Raw genomic sequence first — 21,968 nt, 5'->3', positions numbered from 1 at the left:
TTCAGGAAACATTCCTCACACACAAATAAAGAAAATATGTTATGTGGACATGTGTCCATGTGTCCGGAAACGCTTAATTTCCATGTTAGAGCTCATTTTAGTTTCGTCAGTATGTACTGTACTTCCTCGATTCACCGCCAGTTGGCCCAATTGAAGGAAGATAATGTTGACTTCGGTGCTTGTGCTGACATGCGACTCGTTGCTCTACAGTACTAGCATCAAGCACATCAGTACGTAGCATCAACAGGTTAGTGTTCATCACGAACGCGGTTTTGCAGTCAGTGCAATGTTTACAAATGCGGAGTTGGCAGATGCTCATTTGATGTATGGAGTAGCACGGGGCAATAGCCGTGGCGCGGTACGTTTGTATCGAGACAGATTTCCAGCCGGCTGAAGTGGCCGTGCGGTTAAAAGCGCTGCAGTCTGGAACCGCAAGACCGCTACGGTCGCAGGTTCGAATCCTGCCTCGGGCATGGTTGTTTGTGATGTCCTTAGGTTAGTTAGGTTTAACTAGTTCTAAGTTCTAGGGGACTAATGACCTCAGCAGTTGAGTCCCATAGTGCTCAGAGCCATTTGAACCATTTTTGAACAGATTTCCAGAACGAAGGTGTCCCGACAGGAAGACGTTCGAAGCAATTGATCGGTGTCTTAGGGAGCACGGAACATTCCAGCCTATGACTCGCGACTGGGGAAGACCTAGAACGATGAGGACACCTGCAATGGACGAGGCAATTCTTCGTGCAGTTGACGATAACCCTAATGTCAGCGTCAGAGAAGTTGCTGCTGTACAAGGTAACGTTGACCATGTCACTGTATGGAGAGTGCTACGGGAGAACCAGTTGTTTCCGTACCATGTACAGCGTGTGCAGGCACTATCAGCAGCTGTTTAGCCTCCACGGGTACACTTCTGCGAATGGTTCATCCAAAAATGTGTCAATCCTCATTTCAGTACAAATGTTCTCTTTAGGGATGAGGCTTCATTCCAACGTGATCAAATTGCAAATTTTCACAATCAACATGTGTGGGCTGACGAGAATACGCACGCAATTGTGCAATAACATCATCAACACCGATTTTCTGTGAACGTTTGGGCAGGCATTGTTGGTGATGTCTTGATTGGGCCCCATGTTCTTCCACCTACGCTCAATGGAGCACGTTATCATGATTTCATACGGGATACTCCACCTGTGCTGCTAGAACATGTGCCTTTGCAAGTACGACACAACATGTGGTTCATGCACGATGGAGCTCCTGCATATTTCAGTCGAAGTGTTCGTACACTTCGCAACAACAGATTCGGTGACCGATGGAGTGGTAGAGGCGGACCAATTCCATGGCCTCCTCGCTCTCCTGACCTCAACCCTCTTGACTTTCATTTATAGAGGCATTTGAAAGCTCTTGTCTACGCAACTTCAGTACCAAATGTAGAGACCCTTTGTGCTCTTATTGTGGACGGCTGTGATACATTGCGCCATTCTCCAGGGCATCATTCAGCGCATCAGGGATTCCATGCGACGGAGGGTGGATGCATGTATCCTCGCTAACGGAGGACATTTTGAACATTTCCTGTAACAAAGTGTTTGAAGTCACGCTGGTACGTTCTGTTGCTGTGTGTTTCCACTCCATGATTAGTGTGATTTGAAGAGAAGTAATAAAATGAGCTCTAACATGGAAACCCGACAGCTCTAGTATCGTCTCTTGCTAGTCTTAGCTCTACCGCGGTATGTTAGTGTACAAAGAGCAAAGTTCAGAACTGCTCGTCTTACCACCACTTTTATTTATTATTACACAGAGCACACTAATTCTTTGGCGGATAGGTCACACTTGTACGGAGACACGTCTGTAATGCAATTCAGTTATGTTCTCGAGCACTTCCTGCAGATGTGACATAACATCTTTACCCCTGCTTTAAATCTTCACAATAGCTCTTGAAGATTCCAAGGTTATTGTACCGTTTACAATGTAGTCGATCACCATATCTAATGTTTATCGTTCAGACGGATGCGTCCCTAATCTATGCACCGCAATGTAGCCTATCCAGCTGTTACCAACGAACCACGTCCCCGTCTCAGTATGGAGTACTCTGCCTCCAGTCACAGATCCCCCACGTAGCCCTTTGTCTGTGTGTGTGTGTGAGTGTGTGTGTGTGTGTGTGTGTGTGTGTGTGGAGAAACGGTTAGTCTCTCAGCGGCATGCTCTTGGTCGGTGGCCACAGTTATTTACAAAGATTCACATTGTCACAACCCATCTCTGTCTCACTCTGTGACTTTCCTGCTCTCTCTCTCTGTGCCGTCCTCCTCTTACTCTGTCCAGTGATTTTACAGGGTCTTGCTGGTGTAAGCATATATATTTTCATTGGTCACTTAGGGAAATTTAGCGAACAACATTACAGCTGGGGTTTACTTCATTTGTAGCTAACAATTATAGCTATTAGTAATAGTATGTTTTTAGATTCGGTGGTAGCGACAAGTAGTTGTGGCAAGATCAAGCCATTAATGTTTATTTTCCCCTGGGCAGCAATACGGGTGTTGCAGTGTGGACGCGGTGGATGTAAAACAGTTAGTCTATACTGACAGGCGTAGTCCATTTAATGGTGCTGAAAACATCTGGCAGTAAATGATGTGAGGTGTTTTCCAGAAAACTGTTAGACGCAGAGAAAAAACAACTTTCACATTAAGGTTAATTGTATCCAAACACCCAATACTATTCATGACGGCCTGACCTCTACTGGGAGCACTTTCAGTGAGGTGTCTGAATTTCTGCCCATTCTTCCTCAACAGCCGAAACTAGAGGATGTACTGATGTTGCTCGATGGGTCTGGAGCAAAGTTCTAACTCATCCAGTGGGTTCATATCGGGACTCTGAGCGGACCATCCAATTTCGGGAACGTTATTGTCCCCAAGCTATTGCATCACAGTTACTGTTTTATGACTGGATTCTCATGCTGATGCAGCCGTCGTCATCGAACTGCTCCGCTACTGCACGCAGTACACAGTGCTGCAATATCATTTCATATCCTTCCGCATCTAGCATTTTCTCAAGTGGAATAAGGGGACAACACCCTTGCCACAAAAACACTCCCATGCTGGAACACTACCTTCTCGGTACTTCACTGCTGGCGTTAGACGTGATGGTAGGTAACGTTCTCCAGGCATTAGCCAAATTCAAACCCTACTTTCTGTGATGGTGCAAGGCTACCTCACAAGTGTACAGCAACGACTGTCGCTGCAGATGAGAATTTCTACCTGGCCTTCGACAAAATGAGACGGCCGTATGAGGGCGGAAGTAGGAGAGAGCGGCCGTGACCTCCAACCTGCTCAGACGTACCTGCACGATGTGGTGTTAAGTAACAGTACACTTTTACCAACCATGTACCTTCACTTTCCTTTGCAACGAGCTTATGCATTCATCTGGAATGTGGAAAGAGCGAAACAGTGCAGAATTTACACGCGTTTTGCGGCTGTCTGCACCCTACCATCGGATTGCCGCAGGGTATAACTGACATTTTATCATTCAAAATCACTTGTTTCCAGTCATGCACTGTCCAGTGACACCCCTCCTTACACCACCTCAAGCGCCTTTAGCGTTGACTACAATAGTGTGTGGCTTATGAGGAACTGCTCCACCGTTGTACCTCATCGTTCTTAACTCCCTATGCACACTCATTCTGCCATCTGGACTGCCGGCAGGACTTTGAAACTCACGACTGATTCCTTCTGGTGATTTCATGTGGTTTTTTACAGCCACCCTCCGCAGTGGTCTATCGATACGTGAGAATCACACCACCAAAAATCGACTTGGGTAGCTTTAGAATGGTTGAAATGCCCCTGTTACTCAGGTGACATCCGATGACCAATCCAGCACTGGTCTTCCAACCAACTCACTCTGCTGTTACTGCTCTTCTGTTGACAACACAGTATTGTCCCTTCCTTTTATACTTTAAATCTATTCACAGTTGCGTATATGGACAACCATCAGCTGTAGAATGGAATGATGACAATAAAAATTTGTGCCGGACCGGGACTCGAACCCAAGTTTCCCCTTTCTCACCAGCCGTCGCCTCACCATACCCAAACACGACTCCCGGCCACACTAAAACTTCTATATGTCGTCAACCGTGTGTCTACAACCTGTACTCGTACATTCATTATGTATGTTTCCGGGCAGAGGAGATATTTTACTTGAAAGTCACTTGCCCGGTGTCGGTGAATAAATACGATATTGCAGTGCCTGTATTTTTTCGAATTACGATGCAAGGTTCCTTTGGACATGCATGCGTGTAGACACATGGTTGACGACGTATAGAGGTTTGCTCGGGTAGCGAAATGGTAAGGCGCGAATAGCCGGAAATTCGATTTCGAGTCCCGGTCCGGCACAAATATTCATTGTTGTCACTCCATTATACAGCCGATGGTTGTCCATATTCGCAACTATGAATACATTTCATGTATTTCATAACGATTATAATCGCCGCAGTGCCTAATGCTTCGGACATGCATGCATGGTCAGAGGAACCTTGCGTCCTAATCCGGAATAAGTTAGTCACTGCTGTATCGTACTCTTTTATATTAGCGGGTGTGCCCCCCGTGACATGTCGTGGTGAAATCCACATTACTGAAGTAAAGAAAATAATGACGCTGAAATTTTACATTACTATGCTGTATTGTTATGCCCATAAGCACGTATGCTGCTGAAACACAATCTTCCCTCGCTAGAAAAATAAATAAAATTCGACCATTGGAGATCCGTTTCCTATTTTTCAACTTTTTATGGACGTAAAAAAGAGGAAAATTTTTAAACGGAGACGTATGTCATCATCTACAATCTAAATCATAGCCGGCCGCTGTGGCTGAGCCATTCTAGGCGCTTCAGTCTGGAACCGCGCGACCGCTACGGTCGCAGGTTCGAATCCTGTCTCGGGCATGGATGTGTGTAATGTCCTTAGTTTAGTTAGGTTTAAGTAGTTCTAAGTTCTAGGGGACTGATGACCTCAGATGTTAAGTCCCGTAATGCTCAGAGCCATTTGAACCATTTGAATCTAAATCATAAAACACTTATCATTACGTGAAGATCTCACGCGTAAAAAATGAGCAGTACCCTTTTGTAGAAAGGGAAAGTGTAAACGACAGATGATATCTGTACTGAAGTAGATGATACCTTATGATGATATCTTTCTATCTTAATGACCCACTGTAAATCCGTGGTGCCCTAAATGATTTATTTATTTGTTTTGGTTTCAAAATTGTAGAATACGAAACAGCCCACGATCGAAAAATGTTTTGTTTTGTGTGTTTACCTTCAACATACGAACCGTCTCTGCTGAAAGTCACTTGCCCTTACGCTATAGGTCATTTTTGTTTATCACAGTTTTATTTGTGTTTGCATGTCGTGAGGGTACCTAACTTGTCTTCGAGTTTATGTTTTGCATACTAATCTTAGGAATATACACACATATGATGTTGACATAAAAAAACCGGTTATAAAATAAAAAAGTCAAAGGCTGTTTTGCGTTCTACAGATTTTTTGTGCTTCGCTCGTACGTGAGTGTGACGTAATCACTTCATCAGTACTGCATTTTCATGTAGAGATGCTCTCCAATGTGAATAACTCAGCTTACGATCAGGAACAGGTGGAGGCGCGTCAAAAGCGACAACTCCATTTCTTTGCAGCGAATAGAAATTCTCGATCTGTATCAAAACCGGATCTGTTAAATAATATACTCCCATGTACTCCGCCAAGAGATATCGGCCGATCCGGAAACGGAACGACCGCTATTCATCAGACCGAAGTTCGTTTCGAAATTAGTTCATGTGGAACATTGATTTATTCACTGGCTTCCATTTCAGTCCGTGAGCTGTACGCATTTAAATTTCGACACACGAAATTTTTTTGTGCAAGCGTATATTTTGCAAGTTGCATTCAAAAGGCTCCGATCTATACGTTTCAGATAAATTGAAAACGGCACGGATGTGATATTGACTGTGGCGCGTTCTCTTAATATAGCGAGTGGAGAAGAAAAACATCTGCCGCGACCTGTAGGTTGGCTTTCACGGTGCAGAGCGGGGCAGGGCAAAAAATGGGAATATCTTCCGATGAATCACTGTGAACAGCCCCAAATCTCTTTGGAGAATCGCTGCTTTTCATGGCACGTTCTCAATTCGCATATAGCATAGATTTCAATTGAAAAAAAAAAAATCTGTGTATCTCTCGTATCCCTCGCTCCATGTGAGTGCCTGTGTTAACAAATTACTACCAACATGTATTATAAAACTGGGGAAAAAACAGCGCAGTTGCTGTTATTGTTGGCGTTTTTTAGAGTTAAGTATTTAACAGAATAACCATCATCTTCGTCTGCCAGTGACACTATGTTGGCGAATCTTCCTTTAATGACGTTACGTGTAATTTCTTTAGAATTAGATGTTACAAATTACCGTATCGAATGTGGTCTACGTGTGAGAGCTAGGACTCTTATAGACGTATTGTTTGTCAGACCTGTTTCTGCAGCATTTGTTATTTTTGGATGGCAACTCTATATTATCAGCAGCCACATAATTTTCTTAAATAATGTAGATTTTATCTAATTAATCTATTAAACATTGCAGTGTCAGACGTGAATATGATCTACAGAAACGTAACTAACTAAACTGAAGTAAAATAGCGGGTTTCCTTTCCTTGCTTACGGTCACTGCATGAGAAAAATTCTAAATATTCAGAGCAGAGAGCAACAAGTAGCTTTACGCTCAGAATATAATGAGAGAGATGTATTGTCTACTTGAAGTCGACTCATTGCATTCCATATGAGAACTATTTTGTTACATAGTATGCTAACGTTTGTATATAAGAATTGTAAATAAGAGTGATAAAACTACTGGGTCATTTTTGATGTTCAACTGCTGCCTTTCAGAAACGTGGTTTTGAAGGAGTTCATCAACTTCCTGAGAATACGTAGAAAGTTACGATGGGTAATACATGATACGTTCACGATCCGAAAGGGAACAATAAGAGTGAAGACCAAGAACGAAGTGCTAGAATTAAAGAAGGGTGTAAGACAGCAATGTACTGATTCGGCCATAGTTTTCAACGAATGAAACGAAGAAGCAATGGCGGAAATATAAGAAAGGTTCAAGGCTATCAATGTGGAAGGCTATCAATGATAAGATTTATTGATGACGTTGCTACCCTCGGCGAAAGTGAAGAAGAATTACGTGATCTGCTGAATGGAATGAACAGTCTAATTGGTACAGTATACGGAGTGAGATGAAATCGAAGAAAGACTAAAATAATGAGAAGTAGCAGAAATGAGAACAGCGTGAAATTTACCATCAGGGTTGGTGGACGTGAAGTAGGTGAAGTCGAGGAATTCTGCTACCTAGGCAACAAAATAACCCATGACGGACGAAACAAGGAGGACATAAAAAGCAGACTTGCAGTGGCAAAAAGGGCAATCCTGGCCAAGGGAAGTCTACTACTATTATTTTCGGGAAGAAATTTCTGAAAATGTAGGTCTGGAGTACAACATTAAACGGTAGTGAAACATGGAATGTGGGAAAACCAAAAGACAATCGAAGTCTTTGCGATGTGGCGCTACAGATGAATGTTGAAAATTAGGTAACCTGTTAAGGAATGAGGAGGTTCTTCGTAGAATCGGCGCGGAAAGGAATACACGGAAAGAAAAAATGGTTCAAATGGCTCTGAGCACTATGGGACTTAAAATCTGAGGTCATCAGTCCCCTAGAACTTAGAACTACTTAAACCTAACTAACCTAAGGACATCACACACATCCATGCCCGAGGCAGGATTAGAACCTGCGACCGTAGCGGTCGCGCGGTTCCAGACTGTAGCGCCTAGAACCGCTCGGCCACCCCGGCCGGCAGGAAAGAAGAAGGGACATGATGTTAGGACATCTGTTAAGACACCACGGAATAACTTCCATGGTACTAGGGGGTGCCGTAGACGGTAAAACATGTAGAGGAAAACAGATATTGAAATGCATCTAGCAGATAATGAAGGACGGAGGTTGAAAGTGCTACTCCAAGAGGAACTTGTGGTGGTCCGCATCAAACCAGACAGAAGGCTGATGACTTAAAAAAAAGGGGGGGTGACAAAAAGACAATACGTCGTATTTATCCATTAAATAGTCAATTAGTTGACGAAATGTGGTAAGTTGGCATTGTTGTAGTACAGAATATGCAACCTTTTCGTCATTGATGTTGCTGGCAAACAAATTTTTTTATAGTTCAGCATTAACTGTTCTTCGTTCTTCTGTGGCAATAGTTGCGACATATCCAGAGCAGTAGGAGAAACAAGCGACCATTTTCTTTGAAATCTTTTGAAAGCTAACCGCATTTATTGGTGTCCGCTCATCTTGGAACACACAAACATTTCATTTAAATGCTGCTTAGTTTTTAGGCTCGAATACTATATCCAAGTGTCGTCTATTGTTACTAAGTTGTATTCGGAGTTTGCATTCCCTCGGTCGAATTTTCTAACATTTTCTGCAACCAGGTGACACGATGACGCTTTTCATCTTCGGTCAACAGATCCTCCAAAAAGGAACAGATTATTTGGAAAGCTAAAGGTCCGTTTTAAGGACTACAGTCTTCTACTGTATGTATCTAAGGAAGTCTCTCTCACTGACTTCGATCGTGTTGCGGACTCATCGATATTTTCTGTAACAATAACCGATTTTTGTCGACCTTGATGAAATTCGTCGCTGCCGGAAGCAGAGCCACGACGAAATTCTCAAAGCAACTGTAAGCAGTCTTTTTCCAAAAGCTTAACGGAGCCTTTGGAGGCGTTGTAAAAATCGTCCTCATTAAATTAAATTTTCCTCTTGAATAAGTTCCGTTCGACGGAAGAAGACAGGCCACTGTCAATACGCAATCCTGACTCAGAAATTCCGATTCGATTGTGCATTCAGTATGTAGTGCACAGTACACAATATCTGAAAGATTTCTGAACTACTGAGAAATTACATTTTCTGTAGGAACCCCTTATACAGGATGTTTCAAAAGTATTGACATAAAACATCTTCGGTTGATAGATCACCCTTTGGGAACAACCGTTGTCAGGCACAAATTGTTCGTTGATGCTTCCCGGCGACGTTAAGTATTTTTTAGTACTAGTTACGACACTGTGAGGCAGAAGGGCGTAGAAAACCTGCAGCGTAGTTTGCAATATATGACGTCTACAATCTAGTCATCTCCTCTTCGTAAATTATGGTAGACCGAGTTCATGATGAACTTCTGAAACCCCTTTCTCCTCTCACAAGGAACATATTGAGTGCGAGGTCGCAAAAGGTCAGTGATTTATACGGCACTCAACGCCCCACATATTGTCCACCATGCAACCACAATACTGGTTGCTAATGGCAACAGGGGGCGGGATTGGAGACATCCAATGGTGTGCAGCATGAGGCAACGGAGCGTAGTTGAACTGTTTAGTCGACGAGTAACTCACAACAGAGCTACAGTACTAGTGGTGTTGATACAAAGCAGAGTAATGGCAACGATGAACAAAGCAAACATTGCATTGTGTCTACAACAACAGTTGCCGAAGTTGGCACTTCGTCAGATAGGTATCCAAGGCATTTCACAGAGTGAGTAAGAAATGTCAGATGAAATATTAGCGTTTCTGCAAGATGAGTCAGTGGAATGTGTGGAGTCGTATACGCTCGACAATGCTGACAATGCAGATGAGGAGTACAATGATGACGATACGTGCTTAACATGTGAAAGTGATATCGAAACAGGTGCCAAGCCACGTAGTTAATCATCCTTGTCGAACAAGGAGGCGCAAATACCGTCTCTGGTGAACCTAATAAAAGACAATAGTTGTCCAAGGAGCTGGTACTAAACATAATTACATACATGGAAGAGCACAGAAAAAAAAGAAACAATTATGAACAGATTTCGAATAAGTCCGCGGGCAAAATAATCGTGTAGTGCATGAGAAGGAAGGAAAAGGCGCACTTCTCACAAATGCTGGTGTTTGCTCGTTTAAAGGATGCTACATACAGCTTACAGATGTGAGTAATAGTGACCTACTACGTCATGCACATCAAATTTCGCGCGACCTAGATTACAGTGAAAATAAAATTAAAAGCAATAACAGACCTCGGATGCAAAATAGAAGTCTTCTGACCTAGGTTTCGGCACTACTATGAGTGCTTTTCATCAGAAGTAAAACACTCAAACAGATGCTACCGTAGCTCGACACGCGTGAGCAGCCCATAATGGCTTGCCGTCCATGTATTCTATTTCAAAAATTTTCTGACTAAAGCATTATCGCTTGATATTTATTTTTATACACGACATACCAGTTTGAGTGTTTTACTTCTGATGTAAGCACTCATTGTTGTGCCGAAACCTAGATCAAAGGACTTGTTTTTTGCGACCGAGGGCTGTTATTGCTTTAATTTTATTTTGTAAACGGTCGCTGACCATGCAGCCGTGTTCAAAACTTTAAGATTACAGTGATTTCTAGGAAAGCAGTGGATGGTTGCATAACTTCGGTGATGCAGAATCGGAAGACATGAGACAACGAAATTTCAGACAAAGGGTGAAACTGGTAGACCGCTGCGTAATCGGCCCGAAAATTTGTAGATGGGGTAAATAAACTTATCCCATCGTTCAGTAAAGAATTTGTTTTCAACTCCGACCAATCGGGCTTTGAAGAGGAAATGCATGTGAAAGAAACCCTGTTGTATTAAGGTCACCTAACATCAATGCCTTAACGCGTTCGTATACACTTATGTCGGCTATTAATCTGGATGGTAAACTGGCTGGAAAATCACATACTGTGGAGAAGCTCTGCCCCATACGATTCTTTGTCGTGTGCGTGATCTTGCAAGGTCGGTAGGGAATATTTACGTCACAGCAAGCAAGAGTGGGAAAATGGGCTCAAGAGAACGACAACTGTGCTATGACCAATGCTTTTGGCCAATAGCAGGTCCAAACGACTTGCTTTTGCTTTATTCTTGGTCCGCGTTTAAAAATCATACTGCTTTAGAGCAAACTATCCCTCTTGAAAAGTGTGCGACATTGTAATTCATTAAGCTGTGTCTTGAAAGGAGGATATAAGATGAACATCAACAAAAGCAAAAAGAGGATAATGGAATGTAGTCGAATTAAGTCGGGTGATGCTGAGGGAATTAGATTAGGAAATGAGACACTTAAAGTACCAAAGGAGTTTTGCTATTTGGGGAGAAAAATAACTGATGATGGTCGAAGTAGAGAGGATATAAAATGTAGACTGGCAATGTCAAGGAAAGCGTTTCTGAAGAAGAGAAATTTGTTAACATCGAGTATAGATTTAAGTGTCAGGAAGTCGTTTCTGCAAGTATTTGTATGGAGTGTAGCCATGTATGGAAGTGAAATATGGACGACAAATAGTTTGGACAAGAAGAGAATAGAAGCTTTCGAAATGTGGTGCTACAGAAGAATGCTGAAGATTGGATGGGTAGATCACATAACTAATGAGGAAATATTCAATAGAATTGGGGGAGAAGAGGAGTTTGTGGCACAAATTGACTAGAAGAAGGGATCGGTTGGTAGGACATGATCTGAGGCGTCAAGGGATCACCAATTTAGCATTGGAGGGCAGCGTGGAGGGTAAAAATCGTAGAGAGAGACCAAGAGATGAATACACTAAACAGATTCAGAAGGATGTAGGTTGCAGTAGGTACTGGGATATGAAGAAGCTTGCACAGGATAGAGTAGCATGGAGAGCATCAAACCAGTCTCAGGACTGAAGACCACAACAACAACAACAACAACAAGCTGTAACCACTCGTCAAATGCAGCCTCTACGTGTCTCTTCCGTGCCTTTAAAAAATGTTACCTGACTATCTGCAGCCACCCTTAAAGGATAGTCAGTTTCACGACAAGCTCCACGACAGACTGTTCCACATTTTCTTGCATGCCATCACATTCCATCAGTTCTCATAGTCCCCTTAGACCAATATGAGTCCATATGCATTCTTTAAGAGTGGATACCTAGCTGGACGTCCTGCATGGTTTGTAACACCCGAGGAGTTCGCCGTCGATCTTGATGGTGCGAGCTTTTGTGGTCACTATGGTGCGCCATTTTTTCATTCAGTGTTCATGGTGCAAGTTAACGGTTTGATATGAACATTTCCTAAATGTCGACGATGTCCATTTTGTGAAGTGTAGTACGTAGGACCCATAGAAGGCTGATCTCTGCACCTCCCTGAACTCATTTTCTGTCGACCTCCTGATGCGCACGGTGAGTCATCAGCAGCTAATATTTTTCCTGTTGTAACTGTTAACACAAAACTTTCAAAGGGCCTTACTAATGCCTGAACTCTCGACCTCGCATTCAGTGGTTCCTTGTTAGAGAGATTCATTCTTACTGGTTTTGCTTGTTCAAAATCATTTTGCCATTAGGAAGCGTACAGATGCAGAACACATGGTTAGTTCATGCTGCTAGTTCGGTGAAATCTCGTCTTGTCAGGGCTGGTGAATTCAATAAAGAGACGCGCAGCGTGGTTAGCAAGCGTCAATGAACATTTTGGCTCTAACAAAAGTTGTTCCCCATGACGAGGTCGATAAACCTAGACACTGACTCTGTGCAACTGTAACACATACGGTGTGTTTGTGCTGTGTGTGACTCTTGAGGAATTAATCTATGATGCAGTCTTTTAAAGAAATTCTGTTGGTTGGCGTGCAACTGCCTTAAAAATAACAAACTGGACTTCTTTTACGTACCGCAAAAAGCTAAACGACTTCTCGTCCCCAGTCTGTATTAGTGGAGGAGGAGAAAAATACGAAAGTGTGACTGGAACATAAACGCAACGCTAGCTTCTCTTTGCAAAGTAGCACCAGCCAGCAAGGTGAGGCGGAAGGCGTTAGTCGTGGAGAAAGCGTCATTACTCCATCCTTTTTCGGTCCCGTAACAACCCCCCCCCCCCCCCCCCCCCCTCAGAACCCCTTCTCTCAGACACTTTTCCGCTTCGCCGTTTAAGCGCTTGTAATTTCCATCCGCCTGCCGACTGGACGGAGCTACGAGGACCAAATTCAGTTAACCCCTTTGACACGGTCGCCGACCATTTCTTCGTAATTTTGTCGTTTCGCTTCCGACAAATTAGGTACGTTATCGTAAAACGGTGTTCCTTTTGACTTTGCCGTTAACGACGTGAAGGTGTGAGTAGGAATTTGCATTTAATCGGGGCGTAAAATTATATTTGATGGTCGCGTGATACAGGTATATATGCCGACGCGATACTGTCGCCTACAGCATTACCCTCCGTTACGCTGGACGGCGAGCGTATGGGAATAATTACGTTGAAGAAAAGAGAAGGGAAAGGGAAGCAACAGCGCAAGCTGTAGCAGCAACGCCATGAATAAGAACAAAGCTAACCTAGGTGCGTTAGTAACTGCCGCCATTGAATGGGCGTCAAGTTTTTATCAACATATTCACGGATGGCTGTATAGGGAAATGTCCTTATTCCATTTATATGTAGTTGTGTTTCATGTCCACCCACCCACCCACACACACACACACACACACACACACACACACACACACACACACACACACACACACAGCAGACCGTGTGCTCTGCCCTAGTATTTTCAGTTGTTCTTATCAGTGTTGCGCTAACTCAGATTCTTAATAGTTTCTCACTGATCGAGGTGTCTTCTCGTACGACGACGATGCTATGCTTGTTTTGGTTGTGTATGAAGTACCACTGGGCTGTGCCCGTCTGACTTCAGAATGCGCTAGGGGTTTACGTGAAGTTGAGGGATTGGGGTTGTGTGCGTGTTTTCTGTGTGTAAGCTTGTGTTTGGTGTTTTATGTATGTTATTGGTCCCTAAAGAGGCGTGTAAGGGTTTATTTTTACCGGTTGTGAGAAGCATCTGGTGGCTCGTTCCCTAAATTATGAATGAGCAAGTGGGGCAAAGTTTGTGTTGTTTTCGTAAAATTTTGTGGATTTGTCTTGAATAAGTGTGTAAATGGTGGGTTGGCGTAGAACGTCTCTTATCTGTGTGCGCTTGAGATGACACAGAAAACTTTGTTCTGGAGACGTTGCAGTCGGGATAATGGTGTGCCTGACGCCATAGACCATACTTCCGAGCCATACAAGATGACGGGAAGTATGAGCCATCGACAGAGGAGGAGTTTGCACTGAGTGGTTATTCTGTCGCCTTTCAGCAGAAATAGGCGCAGTCTTTGTTTGCTGAGGTGGTGAGGTGCCTGTTCCATGTTAGGCGTCGATCTATTTCGGGGCCCAGGTATTTAGCTGAATTTCGGCTGGTCCCGGCGGAGGTTCGAGTCCCCTTCGGGCATGGGTGCGTGTGTTTGTCCTTAGGATAATTTATGTTAAGTAGTGTGTAAGCTTAGGGACTGATGACCTTAGCAGTTAAGTCCCATAAGATTTCACACACATTTGAACATTTAACTGAATTTCTCCAAGTTAGCTCTTTACCACCAATGGTGAGTCTACGACCAGTGAGCTTGATTTTGGGGGTGAGACAGACAGCCTGGCACTTGATAAGATTGATCTTTAGTTTCCAGCGGTTGCACCACTGCGTAATCGTATCGAGATGTTATTTGCGGAGGCGATGTGTAAGGAGTAGGCTGCGACTGCTTCTGTATATGGCGGTGTCAACTGCATAGAGAGCAATCTCTTCGCCTGCCTGCCTTTATATGGTATAAAGGACAGGACCTAAAACCGAACGTTGCGGGACTTCCGCCGCAATCCGTCATGTGTAGCTGGACTTGTCTCCGTTCCTTACGAAGAACTGACGTTCTGTAAGGAAGGAATCAATGACCCAGATTATGTGAACTGGGCACCCTACCTGATCTAGTCTGTAGATTAGACCATAGTGGCAGACGCGATCGAATGCTTTTTCTATATCCAGAAACATTGCTCCTTCTCGTACGAGGGGTATTCACAAGGTTTCAATCGTCACCTTGAAAAAATAAATTAACGTTATTAACTTTTCGTTTCTTTGTTGATACATGTCTGCAGTCCTAGTGCACACCGAGCAAGGGGACGCAGTGGTTAACACACTGGCATTCGGGAGAACGACGATTCAGTCCCGCGTCCGGTCATCCTGATTTAGGTTTTCCGTGATTTCTCTAAATCGCTCCAGGCAAATGCCGGGATGGCTCCTTTGAAAGGGCACGGCCGAATTCCTTCCCCGTCCTTCCCTAATCCGATGAGACCGATGACCTCGCTGTTCGGTCTCTTCCCCTAAACAACCCAAACCAATCTTGCTACACTCTGAAACCTCCACGTCACAGTTCCGCAACTTCCTGCTACAGCAGCCGAAACAAGAAAATGGCACAGCTCCTTGACAAAAGTGGAGATGGGCAGCGACATTTTGGTTAGCGGAAAGCTACGGAACTGTGACGCGGATATTTCAGAGTGTACCAACGTGGAAAAACTTAACGCATAATATTATTTTTTCGAGGTGTCTGATTCACAGATTGAAACACTGTAGTCGCATTCGAGAGAGGTGGACTTCAGATTCACTGGGGATTATCCTGATTTGTGTTTCCCGTAGCTTCCAAAAGTGACTTAAGACGAACAAAGCGCTGGCTCCGCGGAGAAGGGCATGGTTTATTTCCTTACCATCATTTTATTATTACCGTTGGAGTTCGGCCTATGATAACTTCGCCGTCTAGGGGAGCTTAACACCTAATCTTTCTGCCTTTTTACCATACCCAGGCTACTTGATAGTGTGTTCTCACAAATATTTTTTTCTCCGTGTTTACACAACGTCGAGATTAATTCGTGTTTCCTCTGTTTTTAGGTTCGTGGAGCACGGTAAATCTTCGAGAACCGTCGCATGCTGTTTTACGAAAACTGTAAGTTGTTTCGTATTTTTCTGTTAGTAGACTACGTAATTTTGTGACAGGTTTCAAATGTCGATTACTGGTGCTTGACAATCCCACATACTTGGACCGACATTTTCATGAATCATGACTTGGCCTGCTCGCTGTGTTATACTTATTTGGCTTATTTAGTATGCAAATAACCTGAAGTAGTTTCTTATCCAAGACAAACAATATGTTTGAGCCAAATTAATCCGCATTCCAGAAAAAAACTCTTAAGGAACTACTGCGTAGTTTTCCTGTCACTGCAGTTATATGAAAATAAGCGTCAGAAACACAAACTGTAGTGAAAGTGTAAGAAACAAAGCAAGACAGCAAATTTTATGTCATACGAAGAATCTGCAAAAAGCGGTCTTCTGAAACATAAATATTTCTTACAAAAACTGCGGCGTGCTAATGCCAGAGATTAATAGTCTGTATAAAGTCAAATGGTCGTCAGAGTAAAAATCTGCACTTCAACCAGAAGTTGCGAGACATTTTAAAACTAAATGTATTCTTTTTACGTTATATAAGCTAGAGGAATACTTCTGAGAAATGATGTAATGATTTTGTAATTGTTACTGTTTTAGTAGTCGTCCAGTTATATCTTGCTAGGCTCATTTCGATGATTTTACGCCCTCAAAGGCCCTATAGCTCATATAGTCACTCCATCCACCAATTACGGTTCAGGTCTGTCTCATGATTCACACATTGCCACTCTCAGGGCTAATCTGTGTCTGGATCCTCGGTCTGTTTTATATATATATATATATATATATATATAAATGTGTGTGTTTGACAGCAGCGAAGATGAACAAATGCTCATAGATCTTAAGGCACCCATTTTAGAGCCCACGCTTAGTAGACTTTTTAGCTTCGATTGGTCGTTCCCGTCATATCCCTGAATACGACTTCGTTCTACGGGCCAAGACTATTGAGCCACCAATGTAGACTTCGTCTAATGGTAGAGGTCTTTTCAATCACCATGCAATAACTGGTGATAAGGCCTCTGCACAAATGTTTTCATCGAAAGAGAAACATTCTCGCAAGAAATGATACACATAATCAGAAAAGCGTATCTGTTGTTCTGTGGTATTGTTTTATTTTCGTCTTAAGCAGATCCGATTGGAATCTGCGAATTGTAAAAACAGTTGATGAAGGTTTCATTCGACGGTCAGAAAACTTACAAAACGTACGACCGTTTCGATAGGAATGCTTCTCAGCCTCGGACCCTTACCAGGTACGATTAATTTTGGAAAAACAGCGGATCTGACAAAGGGCTAACAGAGGACGGTACGTTTCGTCAAGGGTTCTGCTAGTAATCGGAAGGCTCTACAAGAGAGGCGTAGTGCATCATGGACAGGTTTACTGTTGAAATTCAGAGAGCTTACGTTCGAATCAGAGTTTGGCATCGCATTACTTCCTTCCCCATACGTCAGTGATCACAACAACAGAATTAGAGTTCATACGGAGGTTTACCGACAGTGGGTCTAACAGTGCGACTAGTGGTATCAGAAGTATTCTCCGCCATATACCGTACGGTGGCTTGCAAATCCTAAATCTGGAAATCTGAGACATTCAAACGTCCACCTGCGGTGACTGTGCCACGCAACCTGAAGTGCCTACCCTAACGGTTGTGGAGAGTGTTACACCGTGAACACCTTGACCAAACGCTGCCAAGCTGATACTCCAGTATTTCCATATCTGTGGGATACTTTGATCAAAATTGCGATTTTGTGCAATATTATTTTCATTTCAGATGAATAATGGTATGATTACACAATGTTTTCTTGGGTGTGTTTGTAACATTACATCTGCAGAAGAAACACATCTGCCCGTTCTCGCCACTTTCGGACTTGGAGAAAAGTCCACTCATGACGGTCACGTGAGAATCACCCATGGAAAGCGCAGACGATTAGTGTGCAATGACTGCAGAACGAATGGTGATGATATGGACTCAGAACAAAAGTTTGCAAACATGAGTAGTTGTGGCTTCTTCGAAAAGATTACGCCCGCTCTGACAACAATTGAAATACAAGTAGCGTGTCACCACAAGCCACCTGGTACAGATTATTGGAAGATCGTTTGATATCTCGAGTTTTTCTGCATCCTTTGCAGCGGTCATTTGCTGCGGATACCACACATTAGAGGCAGAGTCCACTGGGACATTAAGTTGTGTTCAGCGAGGAGACTCGCTTCAGTCTGCGGCTGTCACACCGATGCCACTGTGTCCATAGACGATCTGAAGAAACGCACAGAAAGGAGTGATTCTCAGACCCATACAACCCGAACTTCTGGGATCATAGTACGAGGAGCTGTTGGATATGAAAACAGGACATTTGATTCCAGAAGGTAAGCTGAATGCTCGCCAGTATGGGTCAGAAATGTTAAACTTGTTTTGTCATATCCCTCCTCACCAGGGTCAAACACAGGGTAATGCAAGACCCCACTGTGGTGTTCACCTTACAAACGCTTTGAGCAATGTGCGGATCCTTGACTAGCAAGCTAGGCCTCTAAATTGTCACCCACATAGCATGTCTGCGATGCGATGGGAAGACGTATGCTGTCAAAATGGTTAAATCGGCTCTGAGCACTATGGGACTTAACATCTGTGGTCATCAGTCCCCTAGAACTTAGAACTACTTAAACCTAACAAACCTAAGGACATCACACACATCCATGCCCGAGGCAGGATTCGAACCTGCGACCGTAGCAGTCGCGCGGTTCCGGACTGAGCGCCTTAACCGCGAGACCACCGCGGCCGGCACGTATGCTGTCATAGCAGTCTCCAGCCAGCGGTATTCATGAAACGACACAGCATGTGATGTGTTTCAGGCATGGCAAGAAACTCCTCGAGATGACATTCCGTGGCTGTTTCCATCCACGCGATAACACGCCTCTGGGGATAACACACCAGGGGATGGAATGGAAATTCAGTTTAAAGCCCGTTACGTGATGAACAACTACACAAATTTTGCTAAATATCGAATTGCTGTTTCATAGTGTAGTACTTATACTTTTCGTTGGTTTTGTCACTCGTCACACAGGCTCCCCACGGCATTCTGGAATTTCTGTCATGCATCCTATTCACAGCTGAAACCACAACGACGTAAAGCGCGGACGGCTATTGTGCAATAATTGCAAAACGACTGGTGAGGATATGGGCTCAGGACAAAAGTTTGCCGACATGAGTAGGCGTGGATTCTTCGAAAAGGACTACACCCGCTCTACTTCCTGGAACGAAACTTTCATCTACTGTTTTTACGATTCGCAGATTCTAATCGGATCATCTTACAAACAAAAATAAAACAATACTACGGAACTTCATGAAAGCTAGCGGTACCGTCAGCCTTCACAAGAACCATCTGTGAGCTGTGGAAAATCCCAGTGGTATGGTAGCAGCGAACCATCAACACTGGTTCAGCTGTAGTGTATGGGCGGGGATTCTTGGCAATCGATTCTTGACCGTGCAGCTAAAACGTACGATAAAGAGAACGTTCCAATTTTCTGGTGTTTCCTCATGTACGTTTTCGATCACGGAAATCCACACTGGCACAGATATTTTTTATTTCTAGCATCATTTTTCCGTATTTCTCTACGAACGTATTTCCGATGCCCATATGACCCTTGTTTGTTCCTTATTCGGAGAAATTTTCTTGGAGTAGGAAATGAGAGCGAGGCAGTTATGTTCGAGCTCGGAGGAGAAGGCTTCTTGTCAGTCACAGGTCTCGTGCCACCTAGGCCTTCCCAGAAAACTGAACAAACACAAGGTCTTTGTTGTTTCTGTGAGAGAAGCGTGCCTGCAATACCAACTGTGTTGGCAGCGCTGGAGGCTCTGTGAAACCAACTTCCGAAGAAAGCCCAACGGTTTTCGGGACGGAAAAAGATATCTTTCGTACAGCGTTAGAGAGAAGACTTGTCGCATGACCGCCTTCATGAGGGACAAGCCTCTGCTTTCGGCGCCAGCTCCGTTCCCCGTTGAGGTTACTGTAGCCTCAGCAAACGATGTTACAGTATGCAGGTAACCTTTTCGTGCGTAGCAAACACTGCTGAAGTTGTTGTTCTTTTTTTCTCTCACGTTCATTAGATTTCCTTACTATTTTATCATTAGTCACAACTGACAATTTACATACACTCCTGGAAATGGAAAAAAGAACACATTGACACCGGTGTGTCAGACCCACCATACTTGCTCCGGACACTGCGAGAGGGCTGTACAAGCAATGATCACACGCACGGCACAGCGGACACACCAGGAACCGCGGTGTTGGCCGTCGAATGGCGCTAGCTGCGCAGCATTTGTGCACCGCCGCCGTCAGTGTCAGCCAGTTTGCCGTGGCATACGGAGCTCCATCGCAGTCTTTAACACTGGTAGCATGCCGCGACAGCGTGGACGTGAACCGGATGTGCAGTTGACGGACTTTGAGCGAGGGCGTGTAGTGGGCATGCGGGAGGCCCGGTGGACGAACCGCCGAATTGCTCAACACGTGGGGCGTGAGGTCTCCACAGTACATCGATGTTGTCGCCAGTGGTCGGCGGAAGGTGCACGTGCCCGTCGACCTGGGACCGGACCGCAGCGACGCACGGATGCACGCCAAGACCGTAGGATCCTACGCAGTGCCGTAGGGGACCGCACCGCCACTTCCCAGCAAATTAGGGACACTGTTGCTCCTGGGGTATCGGCGAGGACCATTCGCAACCGTCTCCATGAAGCTGGGCTACGGTCCCGCACACCGTTAGGCCGTCTTCCGCTCACGCCCCAACATCGTGCAGCCCGCCTCCAGTGGTGTCGCGACAGGCGTGAATGGAGGGACGAATGGAGACGTGTCGTCTTCAGCGATGAGAGTCGCTTCTGCCTTGGTGCCAATGATGGTCGTATGCGTGTTTGGCGCCGTGCAGGTGAGCGCCACAATCAGGACTGCATACGACCGAGGCACACAGGGCCAACACCCGGCATCATGGTGTGGGGAGCGATCTCCTACACTGGCCGTACACCACTGGTGATGGTCGAGGGGACACTGAATAGTGCACGGTACATCCAAACCGTCATCGAACCCATCGTTCTACCATTCCTAGACCGGCAAGGGAACTTGCTGTTCCAACAGGGCAGTGCACGTCCGCATGTATCCCGTGCCACCCAACGTGCTCTAGAAGGTGTAAGTCAACTACCCTGGCCAGCAAGATCTCCGGATCTGTCCCCCATTGAGCATGTTTGGGACTCGATGAAGCGTCGTCTCACGCGGTCTGCACGTCCAGCACGAACGCTGGTCCAACTGAGGCGCCAGGTGGAAATGGCATGGCAAGCCGTTCCACAGGACTACATCCAGCATCTCTACGATCGTCTCCATGGGAGAATAGCAGCCTGCATTGCTGCGAAAGGTGGATATACACTGTACTAGTGCCGACATTGTGCATGCTCTGTTGCCTGTGTCTATGTGCCTGTGGTTCTGTCAGTGTGATCATGTGATGTATCTGACCCCAGGAATGTGTCAATAAAGTTTCCCCTTCCTGGGACAATGAATTCACGGTGTTCTTATTTCAATTTCCAGGAGTGTATTTCTTACAAGGACTTCTGTGTTCATAAATTCCTTTACAAGACAGCCCATATAAGAGATCGTGTGTTGCTATCCCCACTCATCTGCAGCTCTGGAAACGATCCAGCTGTTAATTCCTGCAAGTAGGATCGAACCGAAGTTCTCTGATCCAAAACATTTCTAATTAGATTAGTGTGCGTAATTATTCGAATCGGTTCAGATTAATCGTATGTAATACAATTATTTCAAACAGTTGCAGTCGACACCGTGAGTAATTAATTGGTCTCAGATGGAGATCGACAAAGAGCTAGTATAACAGCTTGGAATCGATCTTTGATACAGATACGACATCAAAGACAGGGCTGTTGTGACTGTGTTGCCGGAGTGGCATTTGGTACATCAGACCTGGCCACCGCAGCAGACAACATAAGGGGGAGGCGTGAGGAGGGACCACCTCTCAGGGCTGCAGATCACGCTCAGCAAACGCAACACGTCCGCCCGCGGTCGAGACGGAGCCCGGTGCTAGCTCCTGTTTCCTGCGCCCTGTGCCTTAATAGCCGCCCGCGTCCTCTGAATTACGAATGTGACTC

General features: G+C 44.6%; 1 protein-coding gene across 3 annotated transcripts in view; it reads left to right on the top strand.

Moving 5' to 3' along the window:
- Positions 1 to 21,968, top strand: part of LOC124595771 (Ig-like and fibronectin type-III domain-containing protein 1) — a 1,092,366-nt gene that overhangs the window by 372,400 nt on the left and 697,998 nt on the right. For all 3 annotated transcript variants that reach the window (XM_047134656.1, XM_047134654.1, XM_047134655.1), the window contains one exon: positions 15,784 to 15,838. The gene's annotated coding sequence lies outside the window, so the exon portion shown is untranslated. The remainder of the gene's footprint in view (positions 1 to 15,783; positions 15,839 to 21,968) is intronic.

Source organism: Schistocerca americana, chromosome 2 (genome assembly GCF_021461395.2).
Source record: "Schistocerca americana isolate TAMUIC-IGC-003095 chromosome 2, iqSchAmer2.1, whole genome shotgun sequence".
Classification (NCBI taxonomy): Eukaryota; Metazoa; Arthropoda; class Insecta; order Orthoptera; family Acrididae; genus Schistocerca; species Schistocerca americana.
Note: the sequence above shows the minus strand (reverse complement) of the source record. Positions and strands in the feature narration are given on the sequence as shown.